Source organism: Schistocerca piceifrons, chromosome X (genome assembly GCF_021461385.2).
Source record: "Schistocerca piceifrons isolate TAMUIC-IGC-003096 chromosome X, iqSchPice1.1, whole genome shotgun sequence".
NCBI lineage: Eukaryota > Metazoa > Arthropoda > Insecta > Orthoptera > Acrididae > Schistocerca > Schistocerca piceifrons.
This window is the reverse complement of record NC_060149.1, coordinates 166,619,508-166,644,816: the sequence shown is the minus strand read 5'-3', so window position 1 is coordinate 166,644,816 and position 25,309 is coordinate 166,619,508. Positions and strand designations below refer to the sequence as shown.

The following is a 25,309-nucleotide window of genomic DNA, read 5'->3' as shown; positions in this document are numbered from 1 at the left end:
GAAATTCGGCGACGTCAGATCCGGTGAACGTGCGCGCCATGGTGCTTCGACGACCAATCCACCTGTCATGAAATATGCTATTCAATACCGCTTCAACCGCACGCGAGCTATGCGTCGGACATCCATCATGTTGGAAGCACATCGCCATTCTGTCATGCAGTGAAACATCTTGTAGTAACATCGGTAGGACATTACGTAGGAAATCAGCATATATTGCACGATTTAGATTGCCATCGATAAAATGGGGGCCAATTATCCTTCCTCCCATAATGCCTCACCATACATTAACCCGCCCAGGTCACTGATGTTCCACTTGTCACAGCCATCGTGGATTTTCCGTTGCCCAATAGTGCATATTATGCCAGTTCACGTTACTGCTATTGGTGAATGACTCTTCGTCGCTAAATAGAACGCGTGCAAAAAATCTGTCATCGTCCCGTAATTTCTCTTGTGCCCAGTGGCAGAACTGTACACTACGTTCAAAGTCGTCGTCATGCAATTCCTGGTGCATAGAAATATGGTACCGGTGCAATCGATGTTGACGTAGCATTCTCAACACCGACGTTTTTGAGATTCCCGATTGTCGCGCAATTTGTCTGCTACTGATGTGCGGATTAGCCACGACAGCATCTAAAACACCTACTTGGGCATCATGATTTATTGCAGGTCGTGGTTGACGTTTCACATGTGGCTGAACACTTCCTGTTTCCTTAAATAATGTAACTATCCGTTGAACGGTCCGGACACTTGGATGATGTCGTCCAGGATACCGAGCAGCATACATAGCACACGCCCGTTGGGCGTTTTGATCACAATAGCCATACATCAACACGATATCGACCTTTTTACCATCGGTAAACGGTCCATTTTAACACGAGTAACGTATCACGAAGCAAATACCGTCCGCTCTGGCGGAATGTTACGTGACACCACATACTTACACGTTTGTGACTATTGCAGTGTCATCTATCACAAAGCGAAAAAAGTGGTCCAACTAAAACATTCATATTTCTTTACGTACTACACGTATATGTAATACAAAATGGGGGTTCCTATTTAAAAAAGCGCAGTTGATATCCGTCTGACCTATGACAGCGTCATCTAGCGGACCAACCATAGCGCCATCTGGTTTCCCCCTTCAAGCTAGACAAGTTTCATTCCTTGTAGTTTTTTCATTGGACGCTTATTTCGTGCGATATCTGGCCTGGTCGCTAACAATGGACCACAGGTTCTCTGTTAGAGAAAGTTAGCGGATGTTTTTATAGTTCACAGTTTTTTATTCTCTGTTCGGTGGTCCGCGATAGAGAGAGAATGTTTGGGTGACAGACACGGATTCATCCTGGGAGACGCAGATCTCCTTCAGACTGCAGTACCTGTATGTAGTTTGGAGACACACTGCAATGCAGTAGCAAAATCCTCATCCTTCTGCCAGTTCCCGTGCTGTCTCTTCATACTATGACCTCATGTTGCAAGAGAAAGCTTCGTTTGGCGCTGGCCTTAGACATCTACACGGCTGGCAGAGCTATGACAACGTGTTCCCATTTCCACCAAATGGTCGAAACACCGGCCTGTCACATTAACTCAGCTTACCCTGTTTCTGCACAGGTTGCAGAAGGTGCTAGATTTAGTGCTCTCAAACTTCTGCTTGGTTCTGATTTAAATAGGAAAGATTACATGCACAAAGCTGCAGAGATGTCGGGGCAGAGTCAGATGAACAGGTGCAAGATGCATTGGGGCTGCCTAAAAAACCATGTTGGATTTTTACTGTAGCAGAGAGGTTCGGAAAAGGTGACTCATTTCGCCCTCTATTAGTCTGTAGTAGGGAGATGGTATGTCATCGACAGTGCTTTCGCGTCTGACAACTCTTTGCAATACCCTTTTCGGTGGCAACTGAACTGGTCGGTAGCACCACCGGCTGGACTGATGACCATGGAGCTATAGAACCCAGTATGTTGTCCTCGACGGCGAGTGTTCATGAGAGACAAGGAAATGTCAGGAGTGCCCCAGGGAAGTGTGAGAGGACCGCTATTATTTTCTATATATACAAATGATATGGCAGACAGGGTTGGCAGAAATCTGCAGTTGTTTGCTGATGGTGCTGTGATTTTAGTAAGATGCCTAAGTTGAGTGAGTGTGGGAGGATACAAAGACTTAGACAAAATTTGTAGTTGGTGTGATGAATGGCAGCTAGCTCTAAAGGCAAAAAAAATTAAGTTAATGCGGATGAGTAAGAAAAACAAACTTGTAATGTTCGGATACAGCATTATTAGCGTCCTGCTTAACGCCGTCTTGTCGTTTAAATATCTGGGCGTAACGTTTCAAAGTGATATGGAATGGAATGTGCATATGAGGACTGTGGTAGGAAAGGTGAATGGTCGACTTCGGTTTATTGGGAGAATCGTAGGAAAGTGTTGTTCATCTATAATGGAGACAACATATAGGATGTTAGAGAATCTATTCTTGAGTTCTGATCGAGTGTTTGGCATCTGTATCAGGTCATTGAAGCAATTCAGACCCGGGCTGCTGGATGGTTAATGGTAGCTTCAAACATGCAAGTGTTACAGCTGGGCTTCAAGATCCCAAATGGGAATCTCTGGAGGGAAGGCAATGTTCCTTTCGAGGAACATTGTTGAGAAAATTTATGGAGCCGCCATTTGAAACTGACTGCAGAACGATTCTGTTGCCTCAAACATACATTGTGTGTACGGACCATGAAGATAAGATACGAGAAATTAGGGCTGATATAGGGGTATACAGACAGTCGTTTTTCCCTTGTTCTGTTTGTGAGAGGAAGAGGAAAGGAACTGACTAGTAGTGGTACGGGGTACCCTCTACCACGCGCTGTAAGGTGGATTTCGGAGTATCGATGTTGATAATAAATCTGTCGTCAGAAGTACACGAAAACGATTCGATCCACAGTCCTAGCACTTATGAATCTACGAACTTACTCGCCTGGCTGTGGGGGATTGTTCTAAAATTTGAGACTATACAAAGTACATCAGCAAGCCTAGAATTTTCAAACACGATCTTAAAAATGGTTGAGAGGTGCGTCTTCCTTTTTACATATTTTGAGTCGCTAGTCATGCATTACACACACATTCGGTATGAATCAAATGATTGAGGGGAGTTCGTATGGCCCTCTTGTGAATGTCCTTCTTCTCCTCTCTGTGCGCTGCAGCATTCCAGTTGACTCACATTTGCAAACTAGCACATTTGATAAATACTAGCTAAAAGTGAAAGTTAGCACAAATTCTGTTTGACTGTTTTCTTGATATTTAAGGCTGAAATTGAATGGTGAAAATTATGCCCCTATAAAATTTAGATAGAATATTTTTTCCCTATATTAAATATCCTGAATACATCCATGTAGTCTGGATACCAAAACAAGTAAAACAGAGCTAATTGTATGTAGTTGGACAAAGTTAGATGGCACCAAGGGAATTAAATTACGAACTACAAATATTCTATTAGTTTTGCTGTTTGGGGAGCATAATAGCTGATAATGGCTGAAATAAAGTGAATATAAAATGCATACTGGCAAAGCAGGAAAAACGTTTCTGAAAAGGAAAAATTTGTTGATATCAAATATAAATTTAAGTATTAGGAAGCATTTTCTAAATATGTTTGTGTGGAGTGTAGCCCTGTATGGAAGTGAAACACAGATGATAAGCGGTTTAGCAAAGAAGAGAACGGATACTATTGAAATGAGGTGTTATGGGAGAAGTGTACTGATTAGGTGGGTAGACAGATTAACTGAATCTAATTGGAAAAAAAAGAAATTTGTGGCACTGTTTGACTAATAGAAGGGTTTGGTTGATAGGATACATCTTGAGAAATCAAGGAATCGTCAATTTGGTAATGGAAGAAAATGTGTGCGGGCGGGGGAGGGGGGAATGGTAAATGTTGTAGAGGGGTACCAAGGCTTGACTTCAGTAAGTAGGTTCAAATGCACATAGGTTGTGGTAGCTACGTAGAAATGAAGAGGACTGCACGAGACAGACCAAAATTGAGAGCTGCGTCAGACCGGCTTTGGACTGAAGACTACAACTGCAGACAACATGATCTGAGATGGATAAGTGAAGCAGACCATATATTTTGACCTGCAAGATCACATGGCGTCAGTCCTCTGGATGTTCCTGCTGGAAGTAATCTCAAAAGTGAAGAGTACAGTGTTGCTGCTACTACAGTTGAAGAACTGAAGTAGCAAGTTTTACTGACTTATCAAAATTTACGAGATGATACGATGCTGTTTAGAAGAATCTGTAACTCACTAAAGCGATGAGTACAATGTTGCATCCAAGTGCGGAGCCAACATGTAGAACACTTCGTTAAACAGCTGTGAGTGTGAGACAAGGATTCAGGATTTAGTTCTTGGAAGGGTCCCCATCTAATACTTCTTGTTACTCAGTCCCCCTTCCTCCGCTAACCAATTATAACTTGCTGTCATCCTACTTTAGTGCGTCCTAGAGGCCTTGGATTTTAATAGTAATATCAGTAAAACTCCACATATAAATTGTCATAATGTAACAATACTAATTTTTTTACATCAGTGTTTAGTACATTGCTTTAGGATAACTTCCAAGAACATGAAATTCAAAAAAATATTGTACGTTGTTTGAAAATCATTTTAGAGACCCTTAGCTTCCATGTCACTTCATTTTCCGAAAGTTAGCACAGAAATTTGGAAATTGATATACGAAAAAAATGAGAACGCTTACAGTAAAATTTTCTTTGGGGCAGAGGCTCATGATCTTCTCCTCCCTCTTGAGTCCCCACCAGACGAGGGTCCAGTAAATCGTAATATCTAATGTGCTAAAGTATTACTGTATTTTGTTTCAAGGTAGACCATGGATGTAATTTGGAACCAATTAGACGGGGACTTACTCGAAAAGATTCTGACACTCCATTCCGTTTCACATTCGTCAGACATCAGCAAAAACACCTTGTGAGTGCGTTAGCATTACTAGAATATATTAATGATGTAGCCTCATTCTACGACAGAGGACATCGGTGTTTAGCTGTACAACATTCGTTTACTTACTATTTTATTGTCAATCAAGCACAGTGGTTTACACCGAGTGTGACATGACAATATCAGGACAACTGTCAAACTAACGTATTACGTCTTGCTTAGCAGAAATAACACTGAACACAACAATATTAAGTTTAAATAGAAGGTTCTTTACAAGCATTTCTTACATTTAGACAGTGTAGCACTGTCTGAGTTGGCCAATATTATGTCAAATCATCCGATTCCAGGTTCTAATTTAGGTACTGTTTACAATGACAGTCAAGTCTATGGAGGATGGTTAGTTTTTGTGACAAGATATGTAAAAGGTTACTCAAGGTTGCTTGCGTTCACAGTGGACGCAAGCTGGTGATCCAATATTTTTACGCCTCTGACAGCGCCATTTACCTTTAGCTACGACGTGTTGTCAGCTGTATGGCTGCCCTCGCCCTCTGAAAATCCCATAAAAAGCTAATCAAAATTCTTACTGATTTTATCAGCAGAAACTGCCCTATGTTTCTCGTTGGGCGAGAAAATATGCGCTCATCCCTAGTCTGGAAAATATGGCGATATACAAGCTCATAGATGGAGCAGCATGTATACTTTATCGACCTCTCATTTCTTGCAAGAACAAATAACAATGTGGCTGTTTTGTTTCTCCTCTATCGGAGCTCAATGACTCATCGCCTAATTTCTAGCTGAATGTCAGCCAAAGTGAACGCAGTGTCCACACAAAATTTCTCTTTTTGCATTGTCCAGAACGTGATGCGCCCTGTTCTACACTTGAGGCTGATTGAGAGTCCCCGAAGTTTTCAGTATTCTCTCTTTCGTAGCAAACTGTCCCCGAGCTGTGTCCTTTCTTTCTTCGCCTCAAGGCTTTTTATAGACCAATGGAGGCGTTTCTTTATTCTGGTGGAAACTACTTCTCCAATCGCAAACTGTCCCATAATCTCACCACTGCTACTCTTTCCAAGTTTATTTCAGCCAATCGGACAGTTTGTGCCTGCTCCTGACGCCTGAAAGTTACATGCGAACATCACGAGAGCACCACGAACCTTTCATGTGGTCAGAAATGCGACTCCCTTTAACTGTGTCTCAAGCGTGTTTCTATCCACCTGGAAATTCCCCAATGCAATTTTCTAAAGAATTTCACCGTCGCAAGCAGCGCTTGGCTGTCACCTGCTTCCTTCGAGGTACTGCCTGGTGTATTTGCCGTCTCCCTCACCATGGGTCACACCCTGCTAAAAGCCTTTCACTGAATGTGGGCCATGGCTGGGCAACCCACTTTGCTCCCAGACTCAAGTGTCTCTTCCGGCAGCTTTTTCCACTTTTTGCTCATTACATGCAGGATTTGGGTTTGGTGTGTTAATACCATTGAATCGAGTGTCATACCTTTTTGCATTACATACAGTACATTTTGATAGGCAAATGTGCTCACTCTCAATGAAGTATGTCATGTGACATATCAATCTACTCATTATGATGTATAGAATCTCATATAAGGTGTGAAATTAACATCTATTCAAGCTGTCACCTTGCATATCTGCCTCCTTCCATGTTCAATTTTGTGCTGCATCAATCAATGGTTGAGAAATTGATTGAAGTCAATGTAAAATTTTTCTCAACTGCTGAATGTAGCAATTGTTGTATATTTATATTGGCCAGCTTTCTATTTTAATTCGGCATACTCAAAACACATATTCTTTCATCTCTCTTTTTCCACCACAATTGGTTTACAATATATTACAGATTTGAGCACAAAAAATTATGTTTCTCCAGAATTCAACATGTTTTACTAATTTTCTGACTTAATAAATTTGTTTTAAATAATATAAAGACTTTTCTTTCTGTTCTATGGTTGTCTATACTTTAATTTTAAATTTAAACAAAGTAGAGATTCTCTTTTAATTTATGTACTCACTATTTACATTTAACTTTAATGCAAATTTGTATCACTCGTAATTTTTAAATTTGAGACTGATTTTTATTTGACATCAAGATTTATGTTAACTGATGAGAGAGATGTACTGAAGTTGAGGAAACCTTCATTTAAGATGACCTTCCCCTTTTTCAATACTTATGTCTTATTCTCAACCTCAATTTCTATGTTTATTAGTAGCTTCTATGGGATTTATAATTCAAGAAAGTTTCATCCCTTACAATAATATCTCAAATTATCTTACACTTATAAGCACCATTCCCATAACTTTACAAGAACAATCCCATTAATTTTGACATTCAACATCACCAACATATTTATATCCCCCAAAATCTTAAACTTATACATTATAACTTTACAGAAGAAATAAATTAGTCATTGACTTTCACAAAAATATTAAATTCCTAATCCTACTAATTACCCTGTTAACATCAAATCAATACCATCAAATTGCAAAACGCTTTTTTGTACATAACCTATATATCAATAAACACATTGCATACAAGAATCTTAGCATCAAATGAAAATATCAACACTTGGTTTGTTTCCAGGGCTCTCAGGCGTCCAGCCAGATACGATCGTTGAAGTCCGACGATATTTCGGCGAATAACCTTTCCGCCGTCATCAAGTGGTTCATATGGAGTGCTCTGTCTGCTCATTGTCGGTGTTATTTATGTCCCTCAGTCGGGCTTCGAGTTCCTGTGCCGAAGGTCCGATTGCGGCCGCCGGCATTCCGATTGCGAACGCCGACGCTCCGATTGCGGCCGCCGATAATCCGTTTGCGGGCGCCGACCCAGGTCCGCGCCGTCCCCGGCGTACCGCCGGGTGGTTGAAGATGCAAAATCCTGTGGAGTGTCCCCGACAGCCATCGTGGAAAGATCTCGTGTTCGCTTGAGACGTGACTCCTTGATGGAGTTAAGTAAGGGTTTCATTGCCTTGCTCAGTTGAAAACCTGTGTCTCGGTTTATGAGATTGTCCATTACGCGAATTTCAATGGCCTCCTTGAAGATGCTGTTCCAGTAGAAGCTGTAAGGGCCAGAATCTTCGTCTCTTCGTATTTCGCGTTGTGTCCAGTTTCCAAGCAGTGTTCTGCCAGTGCCGATTTGTTGGGCTGGCCTAGGCGTGTGTGGTGTTGGTGTTCTTTGCAGCGGTCTTCAACTGTTCGGTTCGTTTGACCGATGTAGGATTTGCCGCAACCACATGGAATATTATGTACGCCCACTTTCTTGAGGCCAAATCCGTCTTGCACCGTCCCCAGTAAACAGATCGTCGGCTGCCGCAATTGGATCGTCGGCGCAGGGAATCGAAGCCCGACTGACGGACATAAATAACACCGACAATGAGCAGACAGAGCATTCCATCAGAACCACCTGATGATGGCGGAAAGGTTATTCGCCGAAATATCCTGGGATTTCAACGATCGGATCCGGCTGGACACCCGAGTGCCCCAGAAACAACACATACGCCGGGAAAGTCTCCGATCACATAACACTCGGTTTCATTAACCTACTTATGTTGTCAGAATGTGAAATACAAAAATGTCACTTAATTGTCAAAATTAACAAAAAAATATTCAAAATTATTGTTAACAAAAACTCTGTTCCTTGCACAAAAATCTTCAAAAAGTAAATAATTTTAAACAATAACAAACTCTTTGTGTCCGCAATTTTTTCAGTTTTACCAGATACATGTTATTCTGTCACAGACAGTCTTTTCTCATACATCTTCAACGTGGTTTGTTGAAGTCGTCATCCTCATCTTCAAGTGCCTCGATGAGTCTCCTCTGAGCATGGAATGAAGGTTTGCAGAAAGAAAGATTGCAGAAGGTTAGTGTATTGTGAATGCTTGGTTGCCTTCATTCCATTCCACATGTACCCATGGCGAAATTATATTCGAGATCTATAATTAGCAGCAAAAAAACTTATATTCTTCGTCAATCTTCGAATCTTTATACCAATCCATCATTGGTTAATTCATCTCCCGTATCCTGTACGAATAGTCCTCTCTCATCTCTCGGTGTTAAATTTGAAAGTGTTGCAGTTTGCCATAAGGAATATATTGGACATTTGCATTGCTAGAACAGTTAAAAATGGAGTTTTTTTTGGTAAGTAGATGCAATGATGGTCTTGTATAGGAAGGGATTTAGAAAGGTTTCTTGACTTATTCTGGTCCAGATCTTCTTTTTCCTAATTTCCTGCATTGAATATTCTTTTCTTGTTGCATCTTGCTATCTTTTCACTTATGTCTTCTTTCTTCTCTGGACTGGGAATTGGGATTTAAGACCTGCTTAACCCCGCCATTGTATAATCCATTCCTATAGCATTTACTTTGAATCCATTGTGTATCCTTTACCATATCAGGTTGTTCTTCAGGATAGATTGGACATCGTTCCGTCGTTCTCTTACTAACTCCTGTGAGTGTTCAGAGAATGTTCCGGAATTGCTGGACTCCATATGGTATGACGATAATTTCAGCCATTATGATATGACGATAATTTCAGCCATTCTGTATGTTGGGTTACAGAAAGCGCCCCTCTTCTTCTTCCGATGAAGTCAAACAGTTGTTTCTCATTGATGTAACATGTCCGCCTTCATTCCGGTTTGGTGGACATCCATCATGTCTCCTTATGCTGCTCTAAACAGTTTGGGACAGTATTTATCACTTTAGCAAAACTGTTGTTATGAAGATTGCGTGTGACTTCCGCACGAATAAAGACCATGCCATGTCACATGTCCACTCTATCCAGGTTTCGTCGTTGATCCCCATAATTGTCTACAGAGGTACTATCCTTTTGGACTGTTGCTCCCACAAAGACATTTCCTTTAGTCATCTCGAAAGCTGACTTACCGGGCACCCACACTCAGTGTTCCTTCCTCTCACACGTAACCACTCTATTCAGACCTTCCATCGCTCTGACTATGATGACGATGCATTGTTCTTAATGACTTCATGTATAATACAGCATTGTGAACACCTTTGTCCATCTTACATCCATAAATTTATCTAATTTACAAATTATTGCCACCTATCATAGTTTCTGGGTTGCTCTACCAATCTTTATCAAAGCAAACATGATTGTCAAACACCCCTTCTCCCCTAAGATACATCACCAACTTTACAAATACTAAACTACTTAGAGACTTAACGAAAATTCTGCATTAAAAACTATATGTATAGTTCTCCTCATTAAATCTCTTCATAACATTACATCTATTTTATCAGATAAACATCTTTTATCCCATTCTATATGTACACTTTCTTTTTTTCCACTATTAGTATAAAGGTAATGGTTTCCTCATCTTCATCACGATGAATAGTAAGAGGAAATTTGATGGCGATGAAGGTTAGTGTATTTGTATGTCCCTGTTTTTCTTTCTAACTACAGGTGCATCATACTATAAAAACTCCACACCTTGACTCCGACTCTGGCGCCTTTTTCTCTGCAATCTCGTCTTTTTGGCATAAGCTGTAACAGAATTACAAAATGCAAAATATATTTCTACTTATTGTCCCTCTTTTAAAAGCTTTCTCCCCTGTCCGATTCCGTTGTTCTAGAGATTGTACTTTTATCACTTGTAGTTATCCCTATCTCCTTCTTATAAATAGTAAACTTTTATATTACTTTCTCCCTCTATCTTACTCTTCCTTATTGAAATCATCCCTGTGTTTAACTTGCATCCCTCTATCTACATACTTCAAAGAAATATCATGTTTCTTGCAAACCTTAATAATTCACTTCTCTCTCTTAATTCTTATCTCCTAACAACCTCTTACATCCATTTCCCTAACACCTCCTTTTAACATCAACCTGTGGTAATTTACAAAAATCATAAATACTTCTCATATTCCCAAAAATATCTCCTCAACAAAATGTTCACCATCCACGATGGACCAAACCACAGATAAACACTTCCTTCTTACACAATACTTCATACACATAATTTTGTGGCTTCCTTTTGTCCACAAAATCAACTTCTTTCTACTTTACGCTACATTTTAAGAAAGAATCTACCACTATTTCGTCAAACTATCCGCATACTAATCTCTATTTCTTTCCATTTTTTCTACTCATTTCATATAACACATTTCCTCTTCAAAATGATTACTTTAGTTCTCACTTTACTGTTCTTCCTTCACAACTATCTTTTTGATACACTAAGAAAGTTAACCAATTTATTGTAATGAGATAAGCACAAATTAAAATTTTTATTTGTATGCATTTTCTTAGCTTCCCTAGTCTTTGAATTCTGTGTTTTACTCTCATTGGAATTTGGATATCTGATGCATCTAATTTTTCTTGGGGAGTTAATATTTACTGTTTTACTCTTTATACACTTTCAAGTGACTCACACAGCGCAAGCCCAGTGATTTTCCTGTTTTTGGGTTAATCAATTCGACTGCATTATCATGAACCACCTTACTTACTTCCATAGGGCCTTTATATACCTAAAAGAACATATACTTTTTTTGCTAGAGAGATGGTGGGTTGTCACAAGTACATTTTGTCCTAATGCAAATACTTGTGAGGTTACCATTTTGTCCGCCCAGTTCTTTCTGTTTCCCAGTGTGCTCACGTTTGTATCTGATCACCCCCCGAAACCTACTTCCGAATATTGTTGATCAAAGTTAAGTCTTTTTGTACATGTAATTAAAAAATCAACTTCATTTGGCGATTGAATCTCTTGTCACTAGTCTACATACTGTTCATCTCGTCAATTCTGTTTCTTACCGGGGTTTAGTGGCCTCAACTGTTGCAGTTCATCTGGAGTGCGTTGGCCTGCTGAAGCCTGGTTCTCCCAACCTTTCCGCTTTCAAGGCATTCCAATTCCACCTGAATAATTTGGGTTTTGTGGCGAAGAACATCTAAACCTTCCTGTTTCGTTTGCATGGTGATCATATCACGAATTATAGTTTCCACCATAATTTCTGGAACGAAAGCCATTTTTGTAATTCTGTGACTTATCATAACCAACGTTATTGTTTGACCTCTGTGAGTTGCCAAAACCATAGCCATTATTATTCTATTACTATTGTTTCCAAAACGATTACCTTTCCCAACATTACTGTTGCCATTGTAAGCATTATTAAAGGCAAATCAGATGCAATTATTCCCCCTACCATTAGTTTCTTTCACTAAACGTTATTTTTCACGTCTTCTTCACTGAAGATGAATTCGAGTTCTCTTACCATCCATTTAAATGCCTGTATATTATCACCAGCTCTGTCAACTATCGATTGCACATACCTATCAGTTCCTGATCACTGTATGGATTGTCTAAACATTGATTCTTTTGCTGATTACACAAGCGTAACTTCTTTGTGCACATACGTATCAGTTCCCCATCACTGTATGGATTGTCTAAACATTGATTCTTTTTCGTCATTTCTTCAAAAAATCTATCTGGCATCTTTTCTTCTGAATTTTAAAATGACACCTTCTGCAACAATTCATATTTTATACTATTTTGGGTTTCTGTGGACCACTATCACTCCAAGAATGCAGACATGAATTGTTCATATGACTGACAGTTTGCAGCAACTCATTGCATCATTTCCTCTATTGCACCTTCCGTATGACCACAAATGAAATTAAGTTCATGTCTAAGTGGCCAATGTTCTGGTAAACAGATTTGGAATTGATGGATAAATGTGCAGGGGTGTAAGCTAATCCCGTTTTCTTTGTAATTACCCCATATGGCGTTTGTGTTTTCACATTTTCCGTTCCCTTCATTTGCGTCATATTTTCTTTTACTCATACTGCCACATTTGGATCCTGAGACGACATACTTGAGTCCCATCTAGCATCGCATCTACGCAGTGATGTGCAATTATCTACACCGTACCGTTCCTCGTGTATCAGACTGAAAGATACGTCCAATTTCCTGTTACTGTATCGGTGTTTTGTCTTTGTACTTGCTTCATATTGACCTGTGGTATCTGACCTGTTGTACTGTAACTCGAAAATTGAGAATTTGGTATGTGTAGTGCAGTAAACTGCTCTATTGTCGTGTCATTCGCGTACTTTCGGTGGGTCGGCTGCCACTCCATTGGTATGAGCGCAGTTACCGCTTTTTGCACCAGTGTCGGATGTGAACTCACATTATCTGCTTCACTCACCTGTCTCAACTGCACTTTTTAATCTTACCATCCCACACATCACTATTAAAATTCTCTGTCTTTGCACAAATTTTTAAAGCTTTGTAAGACATAAGATATACAAAAGAATAACTTTTTCCTTATCTTCATATCTCTTTGTTTTTGTTGATGGCTCAAAGTCTTGTATAGGGGTACATCCTTGCAGCTGAAATTTCGATTTTGTAGGTTCTTGATGACTAAATAACTAATGAAGATTTGCCTGTATTATTCTTGAATTTAATTCTTTGTTGGTGACAATGTTAGAAAACGTCTACTACCATCAGAGGCATGACCATCGCACTACATTCTGAGGTACTCACATTATTCCAAAGAGTTTACAAAGCAAAAGTTTTCAAACTTTCTTTACCAAACAAGAATCTTCGCTAAAATATATCATTATTTTGTAAATCAACCTACAAATAAATTTAATAATTAGCATTACATTGCGCAATTAACAATATGAATTTTAAGTATGCCACAAATTTTGTAATTACAATTAGCTCTAATCAACATGAAGTTATACGACCTGACACATCTCCAAAAATCATAGAAAGTTTCTTGTCGCGTTAACACATCGTTATCAACGCCGTTCACAGTCTATGGGTACTCAGACCAACTCAACAACGCTGTGAATAACTTCGCTTGCCAGAAAAGTCATGGACAAGCTACTTTTACTCAAAACCACAAGAATTTTTCTTTACTCGTTAATCCAACTTTTCTACGCTGTGGATCACACTTTTACAGTAATCTGGCCACTATGCAGACATATACACTGAGTAATCTTGTCACTTTCTTCCAATTTTTTTTTCTAATTTCTTCATAACAATTTTTTATTACACCTTCTAATATGACTAATTGCCATCCTGGTAGAAAAATTGCCATTTGGGCAGGGTCGCCAATTTCTGTCACTCTACTCATTTTCATGCTTGTCAAACATAAGCAAAAACATCCTGTGAGTGCGTTAGCATCACTGGAATAAATTAATGGGGTAGGATTGCACCCTTATTCTACGACGGAGCACATGGGTGGTTAGCTGTACAAAAGTGGTTTGTTTACTGTATTATTGTCAATAAAGCACACTGGTTTACATAGAGTGTGAAATGACAATTTCAGGACGTTTGTCAAGGTAACATATTACATCCTGATCAACAGAAATAACACTGAACACAACAATATTAAATTTAAATAGAAGGTTCTCTACATATTTTTTCTTACATCTAGGCAGTGAAGCACTGTCTGAGTTGATCAATATTACGTCAAGTCATCCGATTCCAGGTTCTAAGTTTCGTACTACTTAGGATGACAATAGAGATGGAGCACCGTGTATACTTCAATGCCCTCTCAGTTCTTGCAAGAACAATTAACTATGTGGCTGTTTCGTTTCTCTGCTATCGGAGCTCAACGAATCTTTTTTGCATCATGAAGAGCATGATGCGCTCTGTTCTACACTAGACGCTAGTTGAGAGGAGAGTCCATGAAGTTTTCGGTATTCTGTCTTTCGTAGCAAAATGTCCCCCAGCTGTGCCCTTTCGTACTTTGCCTCACGGCTTTTTTAGACCAATGGGAGTGTTCCTTTCATCTCTTGAAAACTATTCTGCCAGTCGCAAAGGGCATACCTTCAAACTGTGCCGTAATCTCACCACTTCTACTCCTTCCAAATTTATTTCAGCCACTTGGATATTTTGTGCCCGATCCTGGCGCCTAAGAATTACATGTGTACATCACAAGAGCACCAGGGACCTTTCACGTGATCAGAAATGCGACTTTTTTTAACTGTGTCTCAGACCTGTTTGTATCCATCTGGAAATTATCCAACGCAATTTTCTAAAGAATTTCACCATCTCAGGCAGCACTTGGCCGTCACCTGCTTCCTTTTAGGTACCGCCTGGTGCATTCGCCATCTCCCTCGCCACTGGTCACACCCTGCTAAAAGTCTTTCACTGTACGTGAGCCTAGTCCATCTCCAACTCAAGCGTCTCTTCCAGCAGCTTTTTTCACCTTTTTCTCATTACATGCAGGATTTGGGTTTGGTGTGTTAGTACCGTCGAATCGAGTGTCATACTTTTTGCATTACATACAGTACATTTTGATCGGTAAATGTGCTCACTCTCACCAAAGCATGTCATGTGACATATCAATCTACTCGTTATGACATATAGAAACTCCTGTAAGGTGGGAAATTAACATTTATTCAAGATGCCACTTTAATAGTTCACACATAAAATATTTGCTCGTAACCATATATAACCACACATAACCATACATAAATATTTGCTCGTAACCATACGTTCTCAATTATTTGGCAGAACCATGTTTAATGGAAAAATTTTGCTTCTGTTATCATATGGCCTTAATTTTACCTGTCTTAGTTTTGATATTTTTTGTTTTTTTATTTATTATTAGTCCTGTAGGTCATACATTTTGTACAGTAAATCACATCCTGATGTTGGAGAATTAAAAATTATGGTACGATGTTGTATGATGAGAGATGGTGGTGGTGATACATACTTCACATAGCAGAATACATATAAGAGATATAGACAAAAACATAAATCAATAAGATACAATAGTTTAAATTATTGTACAAAGTAGAAATACATACAAGTGAACAACAAATGAAAATTTACATTTCTAAGAAATAATCCACATATTTTGCATAGTTATCATTACCAAGAATATTGCTTACAGATGGATCGCTACTGGAGATTATATTTGTATTACCAAATTTGATTCACATAGTGCACACACAGATAAAAAATTACAGCTGTACATTATAGTTAAAATAGAATCCAGCTTATTATGAGTAATTGAAATTTTGTTTGAAGAAATTCATGTACAGAATAGAAACACTGACGTAGTAATAATTCCTTTAATTTAATTCTTATTAGTTTTCGATTTTTGCTTTTTTTGATATCTGATGGGAGGCGATTGTATATTTTAATGTCCATACACTTAACTACATTAGGATATAATTCTGTGTTGTGAGCTATAATTTGTAATTGAGTTTTCTTTCTGGTGTTATGCATGTGGCAGTCAACACTTCTGTGAAGGGATTCCAAGTGCTGTACTGTAAAACAAACAAATTCCATTATATAGAGACATGACAGTGGCAGGATTTTTAACTGTTTAAATAGTGGTTTGCAATGCTCAGTTCTTTTTTTAAATGTCATTATGCATACAACTTGTGTTTGTAGTTTGAGAATTATGAAAGATTCAGAGCTATTTCCTGAGAGGATCAGGTCATAGCTCAAGAGAGACTCAAACAGTGCGTGGTACACCACCTTCAAAGTGTCTACAGTGGTTGTGTTTTTGATTGATCTTAATAAACAACAGATTTTATTAAGCTTTTGTGACACTGCCTCAATATGTGGTTTCCAATGTAGAGTGTTACTAATGGCAAGTCCAAGAAATTTTGTGTCCTGTCTGTTTGTAATATTATCTCCGCAAATAACTATAAGTGCACTGAAGGGGTAATATTTTGTCTTGTGCAGAAGTTCACACTTACAGTTTTCTTTGCATTTATGAGTATTCTATTTGCTTCAAACCAAGGTTGTTATTGACAAGTAGTTTCATTGACTACATCTTGCAAGATGTCACCTCTACTGGTTATCAAAATATTCGTGTCTTTGGCATACAGAATGGAGCTGGCATTTGGTATATCTTCTGCAAGGTCATTGCTGAACAATATGAAAAGGAGAGGACTAAGAACAGACACAATTTTATGTATGCAGTGTATCTGACTTGCAGTACCTGGATGTCTTAGAATTTCTTATTTCTATGTATTGTTTTCTTTCGCTGAGGTAGCTACAGCTCCACTTATGGGCTACATCCCTAATCCCATTCTTCTGGAGTTTCATATGGAGCAACTTGTGGTCGACCATTTCAAATGCCTTGGACTAATTAGAAATTTACCTACAACAGGTTGTTCATGGTCGACAAAACTTGAGTACTTTTCCAAAACCGCGTACAAAGCATGTGTGGTGGACCTGTTTTTTTTTTAATCCATATGGGGAAGTTAAAATTCTGATGTCACAAATAAAAAATAATTCTTACCTTATTGACATACAGGATTAAAAGCTTTGTGAGGAAGCAGATAGTATAGTAATTGCCTAATAGTCTTCTACGTCAGTTTTCTCTCCCTTCTTGTAGAGGGGTACAATTTTAGCAAATTTTCGCTGGGCTGGTAACGTTCCCTCTGGAAATGTATTTATGATACATGACAAGGGCCCACTGATGTAGTTTGAACACATATGAAATAAGAACCAGCGTATCATATCAAGCCCTGCGAATAAATCTTTTTAATTTTTTTCTTTACGGTATCTTCAATTTCACATGGTGTTGTAGGAGATAGGAAAAAGGAGCTAAGAGGAATATTGTTTTTGGAAAGAGATTGTACAGTGTTTGGAGAGTTAGTCAGGAGATTTGTGCGAATTTATGAAAAATACCTATTACATTTATTAGCAATTTTCTGTACATTTTCAGTCTTCTATCCTTCTATACTCAATGGAATTTTATCCTTTGCCCTTATCTTTCTATGAGTCTGTTCATTTACTATACTCCAGATTGTCTTGCATTTGTTGGAAAAGCCACTAATTGTTTTATCACTGTGACCCTTTTTAACACATCTCATCTCTTTGTAATTTTTATAGTATGCGTTGAACTCCTTGGGTTTGGCACTGTCCAATTTGCTAAGTCTGTACAGCAATCTTGCCTTTTATGAAGAAGTTTTAATACCTTTTTTCCACCTAAGTATTCTTTTTTCTTTTAGTGGTATTTTTTATTTTTGCTGGGAAATAGCAGTTAAAGTAACACTCAAATATATGCAAAAAAGTTGTCCAACTTTTCATCTGAAGTTCAAGAAGTAAATACACTTCTTTCTTTAATCTAAGTAAAACGTTATTTATGTTGCTGTCACTGTAACTTCTACCCTTAATAGCCGTTTCTCCTGTTGGGAGTACATTGAGACATGGTTTAAAATGTATTGTTAGTGCACTGTGATCTGAAAAACCAAAATTTTCATTCTGTACAATGCAGTCAATGTTACTGGCTACCTGCTCCAGACAATCTCTTTTTCTACACCATACTCCGCAAGCCACCTAATGGTGTGTGGCGGATGGCACTCTAAGTACCACTATCTGATCCCTCTGATTGTCTGTAGGCCTCTGTATTGGCTCTAATTTTTCGAATTTCTCCTTGTGGTCATTACATGTGATGTATGTGGGGGGAAGTAATACATTGTCCCACTCCTCGTGAAAAGTGCTGTCCCGAAATTTCAATAGTAAAAATCTCCATGATATACAACGTCTCTCTTGTAACGTCCGCCAGTGGAGTTTGTTTAGCATCTCCGTAACGCTCTCTCGCCAGCTAAACGATCCCATGAGTGCGCCGCTCTTCATTGGATCTTCTCTATCCACTCTATCAGTACTACCTGGCAGAGATCCCAGGCAGATGAACAATACTCAAGAATCGGGCAAACGAGTGCCTTATAAGCTACTTGTTTCGTGGATGAGTTACATTTCCTTAAGAGTCTTCTGATGAATCTGAGTCTGGTTTCTGCTGTTCCCACTATCTGTTTTATATGGTCATTCCACTTAAGGTCGCTATGGATAATTACGCCTAGATATTTTACATCAGACACTGTCTCTAGCTGCTTGTCATCAATAGTGTAGCTGTACAGTTGTGGATTTCTTTCCTGTATATGCATAATATGTTATATTCATTTATGTTCAGGGTCAATGGCCAGAGCCTGCACCATTCATCAATTCTCTGCAGATCGTTCTGCATGTTCTTACTATCTCTTGGTGTTGCTTACTGCGTCATCTGCGAATAGCCTTAAGGAGCATCTGTTGCTTAGCAAGTTCATATTGTAAACAGCAATGATCCTACCACACTTCCTGTGGTACTCCGGATATTACCTTTACATCAGTCGATTAAGTTCCGTTAAGATCGACATGTTGAGTTCTGTCTGCAAGAAACTCTTGAATCCAATGCAGGTCTGCTCCAAACTCTATAAGCTCCTATTTTTTCATTGAATGGCAGTGTGGCACGGTGTCAAATGCCTTACTTAAATCAGGGAATATGGCATCAACCTGAGCGCTGTTGTCCACTGCGCTGTGGATCTCATGGAGGAACAGAGCGAGTTGGAGGTGTGACTTTTATATTTAAGCTAAATGACATCATTAAATTTTTTAGTTGCGACTCTAGCAAATTCTTCGAAAAATCAGTGTTGAGATCACCACATATTATTACATTTTTTCGAGTTATTGTAACATGCTTTTTCTAGTAATAATGCACCAGGTATCTATAGATACATATTGTACATGTATTTAGGTCAGCTAATTCAGTGTTTTTGCCTAAGGAATATACTTCACAGCGTTGGGCGCAATGTTCAGACTATTTCCTGGAGGGGAGTTCCTGGGTTTACTGCTCCTGGAACTGAATATTCCGACTTCACTATAAGAATAGTGACCAAATCTCGTCTATGGCTACCTGAGAAGATCCAAATTTTTGTTTTTGTTGCCTCTTTACCCAGTATTTTGTTTTGTCTTCCTGACGGTAAATTGATTTTAGGTCATTTACTACAGTTCCGGTGACGTTAGAATTGCACTGTACATTGTTTTGTTTTTGCCTCTTCTATCAATAACTTATTTTGTCTTTCTGGCTGTAAATTGATTTTTAGGCCATTGATTACACTGCTAATGCCCTTAAAACGAACTGTGTGTATATATAATGGTTCTTCTTTCAGCGCATCTGAGATGAATCGTCTTGATTGTACTATCTCGTCCTCTGCACTGAACAAAGCCACATTCACAATGTGGGTTTATCACTTTTATGTTCTTCATGCACGATGGATGGATCCATAAATGTGTGAAAGAGCACAAACGAATACCGTTGTAAACACTATTTTGACAGTTTATGCACTGTAAATTGTATATAATATGGTTTTCTGCAGAACACTGCATTATTAGCTTACGCGACGCCATCTTAATGATGAGATTTCGTGTCGAGTATAGACGTAATTCTCATATTTGTAACTGTGAGTGGGTTAGCTATAGTAAAAAATTGTTATAAGTATACTTTACGGAATGTGCCTGCAGTGTCAGTGTTCAGGCAATGGGCGTCAGTTTCTTGTTCACACTCCTCGTTTTGTCTGTGGAATTGTGATTTGCATTGACAGATTAAATCTTGCTCAACACATTTTCCATTGATATAGAAAATATTTTCGTGTCTAGTTAGTGCGCAGTTGTTGATCTGCACGGACAACCAGTTTAGCCACCACACTTTGAGCAGATAAATTGTAGCTTTTATTAACCTTGCACTTTCATTCTGTTTGGAATTCCAGGTTTTTTCCTCCATTTCATTATTTCACTGTCAATCTTTCACATCGTTTTCTAGACTTGTTTTGTAAAACAATCTGCTCAGTGTTGAATTTTGTGTAAATGGAATTTTGACGAGTTCGGTTGGTACCTCATAATAGTGGCTAGTTCGAGAGTCATATGTTAGTGGGAGGGTAAGCAATGAGTATGTTTGTTTGGGTTGTTGGAAATTAAATGTAATATTTATCTGTTGCGGTGTATAGTGGAGAGAATTGTGGAGTTGAATTAATTGTGTTATTACGATTTTTTTTTATTGAAGATGAATACGCCGGAAAGGTGTAAAATTTATTGACTGCTGCAAAGACGTTACTTGTGAGTGCAAATTGACAGCTAAAACATTACTCTTATTTTTTCTGCAGTATTATTCGTAATAAATATAATTGAGTTTTGTTTGCAGTGGTTTCGTTATGGAAATATGTTTAATAAGTGTACCGTACTTAGCTGATTCTGTTTCTAATAGACATATTTTGTAGATGTTATTGCGTCGATAGGTGTGAAATTTAGCCGCAGCGACTAAGAAGATTGTGAGCGCTTGTAGACAGTTTTAATAGTTCTTCTGTTACTGCATCCCTCAACGTTAACATCTTCATAACTTATAGCTGTCATTTAAAACATGTCGTGATTGCCCTGCACTGGCAAAAACATTATATGATCCTATTGTAAGACTTCGTGTGTTTTTGATTGTGTGCCGAAATCCACGTAATAGCAATTACGAAAGCTCATGAGAGTTCACTCAAATGGGTGGCACATTGATTAATTTCATTTGATACTCATTTTGATCCTAGAGATTATATTCAGTACTATAATGTTCATGTAATATTGGACAAGTCAAGAATAAATGTTTAGTTACACAATACTTCTTTACAATTTATGCTTTAGTGGTACAGGAGCAGTGTGCATAAGTACAAGAAACATCTAGGTGCAATAGTGCCTCAAAACCTTATAGTAAACTAACGGAAATAATATTTAATTTTTACTAACAACAGTTAATTATTGCATTTGCCATATTTTTTAAAATGGTTTGAGACTGCCACATATAATGTTAAAGATTGCCTTTTTAATCTATTGTCCACAAGGGATATTTTCAGTATCTTTTGTATATGTTACAACTCTCTCTCTCTCTCTCTCTCTCTCTCTCTCTCTCTCTCTCTCTCCCTCTCCCTCTCTCTACTGTCAATTGCACAAATCGATCTCACTGCTTGTTACTTAATACTAGCAGTATTAAGAAACTGAACTCAGTTGGAAGTATAGGGCTGAACTCTGTCTGACCATTTAAATTTATATTTCCTGCTGAAGCCCTACATCACTTCAGGGCACATACCATGAGGTTTTGGTCTAATGAACAACATGATCCATGAGTATAGGCCTATTCCTTACTAAACAAATGGCATCTGGAAATACGGAAGCGTCCGATCCCGCCCGTCTGCTTTGACCCATGACGTCATAAATATGGCGGAAACAAAAAAACACACACACACTTTCCACAAGAAGCCTAATGACACTAACGGGACAAGCGCGGGAAATGGGGTGTTTTGGGTGGGGGCAAACTAAATATAAACAAATTTAGACGCCTTGCGTAGCTACAACGTGTAAGTGAAGACAGCCACGCATGAATACCCACCCACCTCCCCAGGGTTCGTAACCCCTGCAACCTATAGAAGATAAAGATGCTTCAGTAGCTGATTAGTGTTTTTTGTCTTTAAAAAAAAAAAAATCTCACGGGATAGAACGAACAGATCAGGAAGATAAATATAATAAACTAAAACAGAAATTGGAGGAAACAGATAATTAAAATAAGTAATAAGTGTTTTTAAATTAAAAAAAAAAAAATCTCACGAGATAGAACAAACAGATCAGAAAAGTAAATAAAATAAGATAAAACAGAACTGGAGACAGCCACACTCAAACCAAACTCCGCGCCGTCATGATGTCACACACGACAACACCCTTACGTCACGGGTCAAAGCCGACGCGTGGGATCGGACGCTTCTGTTGACCCATGGCATCTGGCACATTTAAGTTTTTGCTATGTTTCAGTTGTAGCTTTCAGTCAGATATCTTGTTTGTAATATGCCATTTATTTCTTTGGGGCAATGGCTTAGGTCATGTTGTTTACTAGACCTGTATGAGCCTAATACAGATGGCAGTCCACTGAGGCCTACCGGCATACATATTTTTTTTTAATGTGTAGTTGTGGTGACAGACTGAACTATAGTGTAGCCCAAAGGCTTAGTTTAATTAGAAGGTGATAATTTGCTTGTGTGTTGCTAAAGCCAACAATTTTGTCATGACAATAATTATTTTTAATTATATACATCGCACTTTTCATAGTAACATTTACATCCAATATCAAAATCACAGCTGATGCTGTTTCTTATACAGATAGAAGTTCCATCACCTTGTAATTTTTCCTGGAATAGTGGTGAACTAATCTGAAGTTTTGAATATACTGATAAGGTAATCCCGACGCTTTTCACCAGTGTTCACTGCCACATAGTAAATGTTTGTCTGACAATACGTTAGTATCACTCTTTAGAATTTCAAGCTCATTTACTTTATTTCGCAATCCTTGTACATTGTGACAATATATGTGAACATTGTCACATTCTCCTGTGGCCTCTTGCAAAAGAGGTGACTTGACCATAAAAAATTTTCATTATTATATGACATTTTTCTTTCTTGTCAATCTTCGCAAAGATGATACTGAAAAGAGAGAGAGAGAGAGAGAGAGAACAACTGCAACACCTTCAAGTGGCACCAGGGTATGGTATGTGCATACTGAGAGGTTGTAGTGCCAGCGATTCATTTGACAGAGTCAGCAGCAATCACATGGCACTCAGTAGACCTGACCGTGCATCAATTCTTTTCAAACTGTGTAGACTACAGAAGTGCCCACAACACACATCCCATCTTAGGCTTTGATTGATTGATTGATTGATTGACTGACGGAGATTATGGGACTCCACAGCAAGGTCATCCATCCATCCTAGGCTTAGTGGTGTGGGGTGGGGGAGACCACCAGTTACAACTTGCGGTCACACGTGGTGTTTCTGCAGGGTAAAGTAACCAATGCCCACTACACACCACAGACTGTTACCCCAACGATGCTATTGCCATTTCTTCAATAGGAAGGTGATGTAATTTTTCAGCAGGACAATGCATGTCCACATATGGCTGATCTGATGCAACATGGTCTTTTTGGTGTACAACAACTGTCGTGGCCAGGAAGAGCACCATACCTCCCGCCAATTGAGTACATATGGGGCACGATAAAGCTGGCAGTTAATTCATTCTTCAGTGCGTGCAGAAACCATTTCTGAATTGCAACAAAAGACACAAGGTGCTCGGGACAATATATTTCAGGATGCCATGTGGCCATCTTTATGATCCTCTGCATGTGAAAATACTTGCCTGTGTTGCCACCAGAGGGGTGTACACTGTCTATTGATGTGACTGGGCAATCTTTACTGTGACAAGTGTGTTTCATTTGATCTTTTGTTATCATCTATTCCTGCAATGATGAACTACCTGTCACCTAATTGGTCAATTAAACAACCTTGTCTTCACGGTTGTTACTGTTTTTCTGGCAATGTATTTAATACCAAATTTTTATTTTCTTACAAGCAGTTTCCTTTTATCTGTGTGATGAATGAATAGATAAATTTAAGTATGTTCTCTTACAGTGAGTGAAAGCTAAGAAACAAAATTCTTATAAAGGTACCCCCAAATCAACTAACCAACACTTACCTTTTAAGAGCTACGAGCACTTGCATCTCGCAGTACCAAAGATTACAATTTTTTCTGCTTGAAGCTCTTTACTATCCATATTTTGGGAGGAGACAGTATGGACCAAAACAACAAAAAAACTGTCCAATAAAAATGGGTTCTAAAATGCATAATTTAAGAGCTAAGATCTTTGCAACTGTGAAACACCTCCTCCACTGAAGAAGTGCTCATAGCTCTTTAGAGTACATATTTGCTAAGAATATTTTTCTTGTTTTGCTCCGTACTACCGCCTCCCAAAATATGGAAAACAAAGACCTTGCAGTAGTAGAGGTGTTTGTCACAGTATCAAAGGCAAACCAGTACTCATAGCTCATAAGGTATGCATTTTAGAGCCCATGTTTTCTAGGCTTTTTTGTGTTATGGTTTAATGAACCTGTCTTCAAAGTGTGTAAAGGGAATTTAATTACACCCTGTATACCATGCCTTGATAGCAGTGAAGCATCCACATTCCACAGTACATTCAGTAATAGTTTCAGTAAGGACATCTGTTCAGCTTATGAGCAGGCTGTCTGTAATCTGTAAATGGCAATATTGATATTTGACAGTTGTTTAAGAAATTCCAATGCAGAAATTACAGTGTCAGTTTGAAGGCTTTACAAAATACAAGTTCCACTGAGATTAATATCCTTCATGTGAAGCAAAAAATATTAATTGTACATGTAAAACTATCTTATTAATACAAAAATCTGTATCTTCTGCATAAAACAGTATTAAGTGCCATATTACATTGGGATATTCCTTAAAATAAATGGTGTATTTATTACAGTGTCCAGAAAACAACTCTGAGCAATACCACCTGAAGAAATTTTGAAAGATAAATAATACTAAGCTGAACCATGATATGGACATCACATTCAAATGTAGGTCCCCCTATAATTAAACAAGTCACTTCAAAGGTCAGGGGAAGACAATGCCATACCACCTCCAATAGGACTATTTTTATCAAAGCATTGTGGTGCTCAAACCAAACTTCAGACTGATAATAGTCTTAATACTAGAGTAACATAGTGCTGCAGAAAGTGATAAATCAAAGTTTCTAACTTCTAGTTACAAAATTCTCCCTTT

The 25,309-nt window shown here is 38.5% G+C and overlaps 1 protein-coding gene across 3 annotated transcripts in view; it reads left to right on the top strand.

The window, feature by feature from the left end:
* Positions 1 to 20,597: 20,597 nt before the first annotated feature.
* Positions 20,598 to 25,309, top strand: part of LOC124721341 (exocyst complex component 1) — a 274,341-nt gene continuing 269,629 nt past the window's right edge. For all 3 annotated transcript variants that reach the window (XM_047246261.1, XM_047246259.1, XM_047246260.1), the window contains exon 1: positions 20,598 to 20,770. The gene's annotated coding sequence lies outside the window, so the exon portion shown is untranslated. The remainder of the gene's footprint in view (positions 20,771 to 25,309) is intronic.